Consider the following 9,424-nt stretch of genomic DNA (forward strand, 5'->3'; position numbering starts at 1 on the left):
CAGGGGAGGGTGAGGGGGGTCTAGGTCAGTCTGGGACAGGGGAGGGTGAGGGGGGTCTGGGTCAGTCTGGGACAGGAGAGGGTGGGGGGGATCTGGGTCAGGTGAGGGTGAGGGGGGTCTGGGTCAGTCGAGGGTGGGGGGGTCTGGGTCAGTCTGGGACATGGGAGGGTCTGGGTCAGAGGAGGGTGAGGGGGATCTGGGAGAGGGGAGGGCGAGGGGGTTCTGGGTCAGGGGAGGGTGAGGGGGATCTGGGAGAGGGGAGGGCGAGGGGGTTCTGGGTCAGGGGAGGGTGAGGCGGTGGTCTGGTTCTGGGTCAGACTGGGACCAGGACAATTGAGGGAGGCATTATCTGCTCCAGTCCTGTACAGTGCCCGGTAAGTGGGGCACATTTCCTGAGTGTGTGCTGGGATTTGAAGATAATTGTTGTGTATTTCTGTGCCCAGCCAGAGTCAGCATCTTCAGGGGAGGAGAGCTGCTGTGGATCAATATAACTCCCAAAACTCACAATTACAGTGGTGCTAACATGGGGGATCTGGGGGCGGGAGACAGAGGGATCACTCCCCGTGTGTGGAGACCCAGTGTCTGAGGTCTGTGAGCCAAAGCTCTGGGGTCTGGGGGCTTCTCCATGGTCCATGAGGTCCCACGTGGTCTTTGTGGCTTCTCAGGTATGGAGAAGATCCCCTTGTGTCTGTGGAGCCTCCAGCAGCAACAGGGCTGTTCGTGCATCCCCGATAGTGTGCAGTAGGTTTAGTGTCTGCCCCTGAGTTGCCCCAGGGAGGGAGCAGTGTGTGATGTCCCTGTGGGCTGGGCCACCCCCGACCTGTGTGAGAACACCACCGCAGGTCGGGGCTATAAATCGAGCTGGAGTGCCGGGCCTGTGTGAGAACACCATCGTGGCGGAGGTGCAGCGAATGGGGGTACAGGGCCCAGGGGCAGCACGGGCCAGCCCACACTGTGATATGTGAGCGCACTAGGTCCATGCAGCAGAGCAGGTCTCCAGTCGTCCTGGTTAATCCTTGCCACTGGATAAAGGCCTAGCTCTGTCAAGCCCGTGTGGTGGCTGGTGTGCAATGGCCACCACACGTTTAAAAAAATTCACGCACAGGCAACTTCCATCCTTCAACTGGAGTTCAGGACTGGAACATCGGGTCCTTCATTGAAACATCTGTGAGCTCTCATGGAAGCAAGTCATCCTTGTTCGAGGGACCGCCTATGATGATGATGATGAGTATGTTCAGTGTCTGACCCTGAGCTGCCCCAGGGAGAGGACAGTGTGTGATGTCCCTGTGGGGTGCAGTATGTTCAGTGTTTGACCCTGAGCTGCCCCAGGGAGAGGACAGTGTGTGATGTCCCTGTGGGGTGCAGTATGTTCAGTGTCTGCCCCTGAGCTACCCCAGGGAGAGGACAGTGTGTGATGTCCCTGTGGGGTGCAGTATGTTCAGTGTCTGACCCAGATCTGCCCTCATTCCTCCTGCTCCAGGGGGCAGTGACACTCCAATCAGTCCAAATTAATTCGAGGGAGAAAGTCATCTACTGGACACCGGCGGTATTTCAAGGCACATCACGTCCGGCTCCATCCCACAGAAATGCAAAACCAACCTACAGATTCAATTCATGTTATCAATTATTTAACAAACTTTAACTCCATTTGTTGCAGCTTTCAGTTTTTTGAATAGAGCCTTTCTAATATTTTTTATCGGTTTTCACGGTAGAAGATACCAAATACAACCCAATAATAGATCATCAAGGGGCTATAGGGAAGAGGGAACTTGAAACTATCACTGACACTTAAGAAAAAGCATTTGGTAAAATAATGGAACCCAAGGTGGACAAGTCCCCTGGACCTGATGGCCTGCATCCTAGTGTCTAAAAAGAAGTGGCTCAGAGATAGTGGATGCATTGGTTTAAATCTCCCAAAACTCCCTGGATTGTGGAGAGGTCCCAGCAGTTTGGAAAAGCACAAATGTAACATGGCTATTTAAAAAAAAGGAAGAAGACAGAAAACAGGAAACATTAGTCTAGTTAGCCTAAAATCTGTTGGGAAAAAGCTGGAGTCCATTATTAAGGAAGCAGTAGCAGGACATTTGGTAAAGCATAATACAGCCAAGCAGAGTCAGCGTGGTTTTATGAAAGGGAAATCATGTTTGACAAATTTGCTGGTGTTCTTTGAGGATGTAATAAGCAGGGTGGATAAGGGGGAACCAGTGGATGTGGTGTATTTAGATTTACAGAAGACATTCGATAAGGTGCCACATAAAAGGTTACTGCACAAGATAAGAGCTCATGGGGTTGTGGGTAATATATTAGCATGGATAAAGGGTGGGCTAACGAACAGAAAACAGAGAGTCGGGATAAATGGGTCATTTTCCGGTTGGCAAAAGGTGACTACTGGGGTGCCAAAGGGATCGGTGCTGGGGCCTCAACTATTTACAATCATATCAATGACTTGGATGAAGGGACCGAGTGTAATGTAGCCAAGTTTGCTGACGATACAAAGATGGTGGAAAAGCAAGTTGTGAGGAGGATACAACAATTCAGCTCGGGGATATAGACAGGCTAAGGGAGTGGGCAAATATTTTGTAGATGGAGCATAATGTGGGAAAATGTGAAGTTATTCACTTTGGCAGGAAAAATAAAAATGCAATTTATTATTTAAATGGAGAGATATTACAAAATGCTGCAGTACAGAGAGACCTGGGGTTCCTGATGTATGAAACACAAAAAGGTTAGTATGCAGGTACAGAAGGCAATTGAAATGTTGGCCTTTATTGCAAGGGGGATAGAGTATAAAAGCAGAGAAGCTACATCTGCACAGGGTATTGATGAGACCACACCTGGAGTACTCTCGTACAGTTTTGATCTCCTTATTTAATGAGGGATATACTTGCATTGGAGACAGTTCAGAGAAGGTTCACTAGTTGGATTCCTGAGATGAAGGTGTTGATTTATGGGGATAGGTTGAGCACGTTGGGCCTATACTTATTGGAGTTTCAAAGAATGAGAGGTGATCTTATTGAAACATATGATACAAAGGTGTCTCGACAAGGCAGATGCAGAGAGAATGTTTCCACTCATAGGGAATCTGGAACTAGGGGGCATAGTTTAAGAATAAGAGGTGGCTGATTTAGAACTGAGATGAAAATACATTTCTTCTCTGTGTTGTAAATCTGTGAATTCTCTACCGCAGAGAACTGTGGAGGCTGGGTCACTGAATATATTTAAAGTGGAGATAGACAGATTTTTGAATGATAATGGAGTGAAGGGTTATGGAGAGTGGGCAGGGAAGTGGAGCTGTGCCCAAGATCAGATCAGCCGTGATCGTATTAAATGGCAGAGCAGGTTCTAGTGGCCAATGGCCTACTCCTGCTCCTATTTCTTATGTTTTTTAAAGGGTGAATTAAGAACGCAAAAACAATCAGCATTACGTTTGTCTAACCATTTTCCCATTGATTATTTGGTCAAATATCCAGAATATTAAACTCCAGCCCAGCTATAAGGGAATCAATATCAGTAGAAAGCAACCCCAGCATGTCAGAATGGACACAATTCAGTCTGGGATAACGGCGGAATCCAAAACCTGCAGTCACTTGTGAACTTGCTGGTGTGTTAGTAGGGTGGGATGACCGAGTGAATCCCTTCCCACACACAGAGCAGGTGAACGGCCTCTCCCCGGTGTGATCTCGCTGGTGTGTCATCACGTCAGATGACCGAGTAAATCCCTTCCCTCACATGGAGCAGGTGAACGGCTTCTCCTCAGTGTGAACTCGCTGGTGTGTCAGCAGGTGGGATGACCAAGTGAATCCCTTCCCACACACGGAGCAGGTGAACGGTCACTCCTCAGTGTGAACTCGCTGGTGTGTCAGCAGGTTGGATGACCGAGTGAATCCCTTGCCACACTCAGAGCAGGTGAACGGCCTCTCCCCAGTGTGAACTCGCTGGTGTGTCAGCAGGTTGGATGACCAAGTGAATCCCTTCCCACACACGGAGCAGGTGAACGGTCACTCCCCAGTGTGAACTCGCTGGTGTGTCAGCAGGTTGGATGACCGAGTGAATCCCTTCCCACACACAGAGCAGGTGAATGGCCTCTCCCCAGTGTGAACTCGCTGGTGTCTCAGTAAGTCGGATGAGACAATGAATCTCTTCCCACACTCAGAGCAGGTGAACGGCCTCTCCCCAGTGTGAACTCGCTGGTGTGTCAGCAGGGTGGATGACTGAGTGAATCCCTTCCCACACACGGAGCAGGTGAACGGCCTCTCCCCGGTGTGAATTCGCTGGTGTGTCAGCAGGGTGGATGACTGAGTGAATCCCTTCCCACACTCCGAGCAGGTGAATGGCCTCTCCCCAGTGTGAACTCTCTGGTGTGTCCGCAGGTGGGATGACACAGTGAATCCCTTCCCACACTCGGAGCAGGTGAATGGCCTCTCCCCAGTGTGAACTCGCTGATGTGTCAGCAGGGTGCATGAATCAGTGAATCCCTTCCCACACTCAGAGCAGGTGAATGGCCTCTCCCCAGTGTGAACTCGCTGATGTGTCAGCAAGTGGGATAACTGAGTGAATCGCTTCCCACATTCTGAGCAGGTGAACGGCCTCTCCCCAGTGTGAACTCGCTGGTGATTTAGAAGGTGGGACGACCGAGTGAATCCCTTCCCACACTCAGAGCAGGTGAACGGTTTCTCCCCAGTGTGAACTCGCTGGTGTATCAACAGGTTGGATGACTGAGTGAATCCCTTCCCACATTCAGAGCAGGTGAATGGCCTCTCCCCAGTGTGAACTCGCTGGTGTGTCAGCAGGTGGGATAACTGAGTGAATCCCTTCCCACACTCGGAGCAGGTGAATGGCCTTTCCACAGTGAGAACTCGCTGGTGGTTCAGCAGGTCAGATGACTGAGTGAATCCCTCCCCACAGTCGGAGCAGGTGAACGGCCTCTCCCCAGTGTGACTGTGTCGATGAACTTCCAGCTGCGATGGGTAATTGAATCCCTTCCCACAGACCCCACATTCCCACGGTTGCTCCATGGTGCGGGTGCCCTTGTGCCTCTCCAGGTTGGACGATCAGTTGAAGCTTTGTCCACACACAGAACACAGTTTCTCCCGGCTGTCAATGCTGCGATGTTTTTTCAGGCTTTGTAACTGGTTGAAGCTCTTTCCACAGTCAGTGCACTGGAACACTCTCACTCGGGTGTGTGTGTCTCCGTGCTTTTCCAGTCACAGTGATGTTTGAAATATTTTCCCACAGACAAACTTTTCTCCTTCCACATTCCAAGGCCGATGATTTTCAGATCCTGAGGAATTGAATGATTCCGTCAGATCTTGACGTGATGTTTGATTTGAGTTTCCTGTGTGCAAATCCTGCCCTTCTGAAACCCTGGAAAGGGAGTTTGCAAAAATCATTACTGCAAGTACAGGACAGAAATTCAGAACAGAGAATTCCAGATTCTATGGAACATTCTTTCCTCTCTTGTTTGTCCAAAGCTGTAAATCCCCATCCCATACACTCGTCCCCCTCACTGTCCTGAAATTCAAACATATCGCACATCTGAAGGCAGCTTGTCCTCGGCTCCTAATTATCATCACCATCTCTGGCTGGGTCCAGCTCTACACTCACTGGTTCCCCTCCCTCTCCTCCCCTGAAGGTACTGACTCTGGCAGGGTCCAGTTCTACACTCACTGGTTCCCCTCCCTCTCCTCCCCTGAAGGTACTGACTCTGGCAGGGTCCAGTTCTGCACTCACTGGTTCCCCTCTCTCTCCTCCCCTGAAGGTACTGACTCTGGCTGGGTCCAGTTCTACACTCACTGGTTCCCCTCCCTCTCCTCCCCTGAAGGTACTGACTCTGGCAGGGTTCAGTTCTACACTCACTGGTTCCCCTCCCTCTCCTCCCCTGAAGATACTGACTCTGGCAGGGTTCAGTTCTACACTCACTGGTTCCCCTCCCTCTCCTCCCCTGAAGGTACTGACTCTGGCAGGGTTCAGTTCCATACTCACTGGTTCCCTCTCTGACCCTCCCATGAAGGTGCTGACTCTGGCAGGGTTCAGTTCTACACTCACTGGTTCCCCTCCCTCTCCTCCCCTGAAGGTACTCACTCTGGCAGGGTTCAGTTCTACACTCACTGGTTCCCCTCCCTCTTCTCCCCTGAAGGTACTGACTCTGACTGGGTTCAGTTCCATACTGACTGGTTCCCTCTCTGACCCTCCCCTGAAGGTGCCGACTCTGGCTGGGTTCAGTTCTACACTCACTGGTTCCCCTCCCCTGAAGGTGCTGATTCTGGCTGGGTTCAGTTCTACACTCACTGATCCGGTGAAAAGGGATTGATATTATTTCTGTCACCCATTGGTAAAATGGGACAGTTTTAAATTGCTTGGTTAAGTCGATAAACACTTTATTTGTCACTTTCTGGTACTGTGGCCAGTGTAGGATTAACAGGTGTGTGTTGGACAGACACTGCCACTCACTCTCTGGTACTGTGTGTCAGTGTGTGATTGACAGGTGTGTATTGGACAGACACTGTCACTCACTCTCTGGTACTGTGTGTCAGTGTGTGATTGACAGGTGTGTATAGGACAGACACTGTCACTCACTCTCTGGTACTGTGTGTCAGTGTGTGATTGACAGGTGTGTATAAGAAATACCTGCCACTCACTCTCTGGTCATACATATATATCAGTTTGAGAATTATTGTTGACGATAGGATAGATAGTGTACCTGTCACTCTCTGTTACTGTGTGGCAGTGTTTGATTGTCAGTTGAATACAGTGTATAGATACTTTAACTCTCACTCTCGAATACAGTGTGACCAATTCAACTGATAGTTCATTTTTGGAAAAATAATATACCTGCTACTCTCTGATAAAGTGTGTCAGTGTGGGATTGAGGGAGAATATAGGAAAGACACTGCCACTGTCACTCTCTGCGAGTGTGATTGTCGGATTGACTGCTGAATATGGGACAGACACTGTCCCTCTCATTCTCTGATACTGCTCTCAGTATGGGATATATTTGTTAACATTGGATCGATACTGCCTCTCTCATTCTCTGACACTGTGTGACAGATTCTGATTGACAGGTCAGTGTTGGATGGACACTGCCACTTTCAATCTCCGGTGCAGTGTCAGTGTGGGACTGACCGGTGATTAGAGGATAGATACGGAGACTTTCACTCTCTGATCCATTGACAGGTAAATATAGAATTAATATTGTGGGTGTCTGGTATGGGAGTGTGGATTTTACTCTGTCCATCTGGTATGTGAATGAGGGTGTTACTATGTATGTCTGTTTCTGATTTGAGAGCGTGGGTTTTATCCTGTACCTGTCAATTTCTGGTAATTGCCTGTGGATTTCATTCTGTATATTTCCATTCCTGGTGTGTGAGTGTGTGTTTTGTGCTGTATCTGTCCATCTCTGTTGTGTGAATGTGAGCTCTACTCCATACCCGTCATTCTCCAGTATATTAGTATTGTTTTACTGTCACCACCAATTCCTCATAGACTATTTGTTTTACTATCTAACTGTCAATTTTTGTTATGGAGCTGAGTGTTTATGCTGAATCTGTCGGTCTCTGATAAATGGGTCTGAGTTTTACTCTGTATCTATCTGTCTCTGGTATGTGAGTATGCGCCTTTCTCTGTATCTCCATTTCTGTTATGGGAGTCTGGGTTTTATTCTCTATCTGTCAAGTTCTGATACGTGATTATGGGCCATACTCTGTACCTGCCAGTTTCTGCTTAATTGAGAGTGGGCTTTCATTTGTACCTGTTAGTTTCTGGTATGGAAGAGAGGTCTTTACCCTCTACCTGTCAATTACTGGGAAATGAGTATTGGCATTTGACTCTGTCAATTTATGTTATAGGAATATTGATTTTAATATGTCAGGCTCTTATATGTGAGCGTGTGTATTATTCTGTACTGGACAGGTTTTGCTATGTGTGTTGTGGTTTAAGTTGTGCCTCTAAGTTTCTGGTATGTTAGTCTGCCTTTAATTTGTATCTATTAGTCTACATGGTTTTATGATTTACAATGTACCTGTCAGTTTCTGGTATGTGAGTGTGGGGTACAATCTGTACCTGTCAGTTTCTGGCAAGTGAGTGTAGGTGTTTAATGTACCTGTCAGTGTGATCTGTTTCAGTGGTGAAACAGCATCTGATTCGACTGCTCCATGTGGCTGTAAGACTCACAATGTTACTCTGCCACTTCGGATCACTGTGGGACTGACAGCTTCTGCTGCCTGTGGCAATAGGATTGAGACCAGTTCTGTGTCTCTGCGAGTGATAGTCTACTTACTGTATGTGAGAAGGAGCTGCCTGCACTGTTTCCTTGGAGGAAAGATCACATTTGTTCTGGCTGGTTAAAGAATTTTGCTCTGAGAATAATACGAGAACATTTTTAGTTCTAAGATATGGATACGGGGGAGAATATGGTGTATCTGAGGGAGCGACAATGTAGCTCTCGATCACCAGCAACACGGTTCTGGAGAACTCAGCTCACCGAAACAATACAACCGGTCTTTAAAATATATTCTCCCACACTCCTCTCCTGGTGCCTGCAATAGATGTACTTTGTGAAACTCCCCACAGCCTCACTGTCAGGCTGTGTTTCCACTGTTCACTGTCCAAGAACAACAGACACAGTGAGATTGGAAGTGAATCAGGAACATTCACTACTGATATGGGAAAGAAAGCAGCAATGATGTGAAAGAGCGAGGTGGTTTACTTTCTCTGTTACCTTCCACTGTCCACACACAGCCCGAGAATGGCCTGTCCCTCCCCCCACTCACACCACGCACTGACACTGGTTCTTTGTCCACTCTGCCCCTTTCACACAGCCCCCGACTCCCCCTGAACTCCCCCCGGACTCGGTGCCGGTCTCTGAGCCCATCTGCGGACACGCTCTCCGAGCGCTGCTGCTGTAAGGAGGCTGCTGCTCGCTGCCTTACCCCGGGGCCGCGGGCTCTCCATTCCCGGCTGTTTTAAACCATCTTCTTCCGCTCACGGAGTGAATGGCGATCACAGGCAGGGCTGGGAAGGGGAGGGGAGGGCGCATGCGCTCTTCTGCTCACTGGAAATCAACACAGGGGGCGGGGCTTATCCGCACATGCGCGGCTCTCTAATAATTCAGTCTGTAAAAATCAAAGTGCACTTTTCCCAATTTACTTTAATCAGACTCTGAGCAAAGGAACTGGGCCTGGGGGAAGGACAGAGAATGATTAAAGCTGGGAGCCTTGTCCCTTGGAGATGCTCAATGTGGGATCATTCTGTGCAGGGAGTTTCTCTCCATCAGCCCGTTTTCACAAAGCAACCCTGGAGAACATCAGAGGGACGTTTGCTGGGACCGTGCAGGAGTAACATTTGACAGAAACAGTCGGAGATCAGTTTAATTAGAGTCAAACACTCGGTCACTGAGAGTAATACCGAACGGCCCTGAGCTGCAGGA

The 9,424-nt window shown here is 49.0% G+C and overlaps 1 pseudogene; it reads right to left on the minus strand.

Annotated features, from left to right (window-relative positions):
- Nucleotides 1-1,700: 1,700 nt before the first annotated feature.
- On the minus strand, nucleotides 1,701-9,015 carry LOC139258480 (zinc finger protein 229-like; annotated as a pseudogene).
- Between the last annotated feature and the right edge of the window lie 409 nt (nucleotides 9,016-9,424).

This window comes from Pristiophorus japonicus, unplaced genomic scaffold, assembly GCF_044704955.1.
Source record: "Pristiophorus japonicus isolate sPriJap1 unplaced genomic scaffold, sPriJap1.hap1 HAP1_SCAFFOLD_99, whole genome shotgun sequence".
Taxonomy (NCBI): Eukaryota; Metazoa; Chordata; class Chondrichthyes; family Pristiophoridae; genus Pristiophorus; species Pristiophorus japonicus.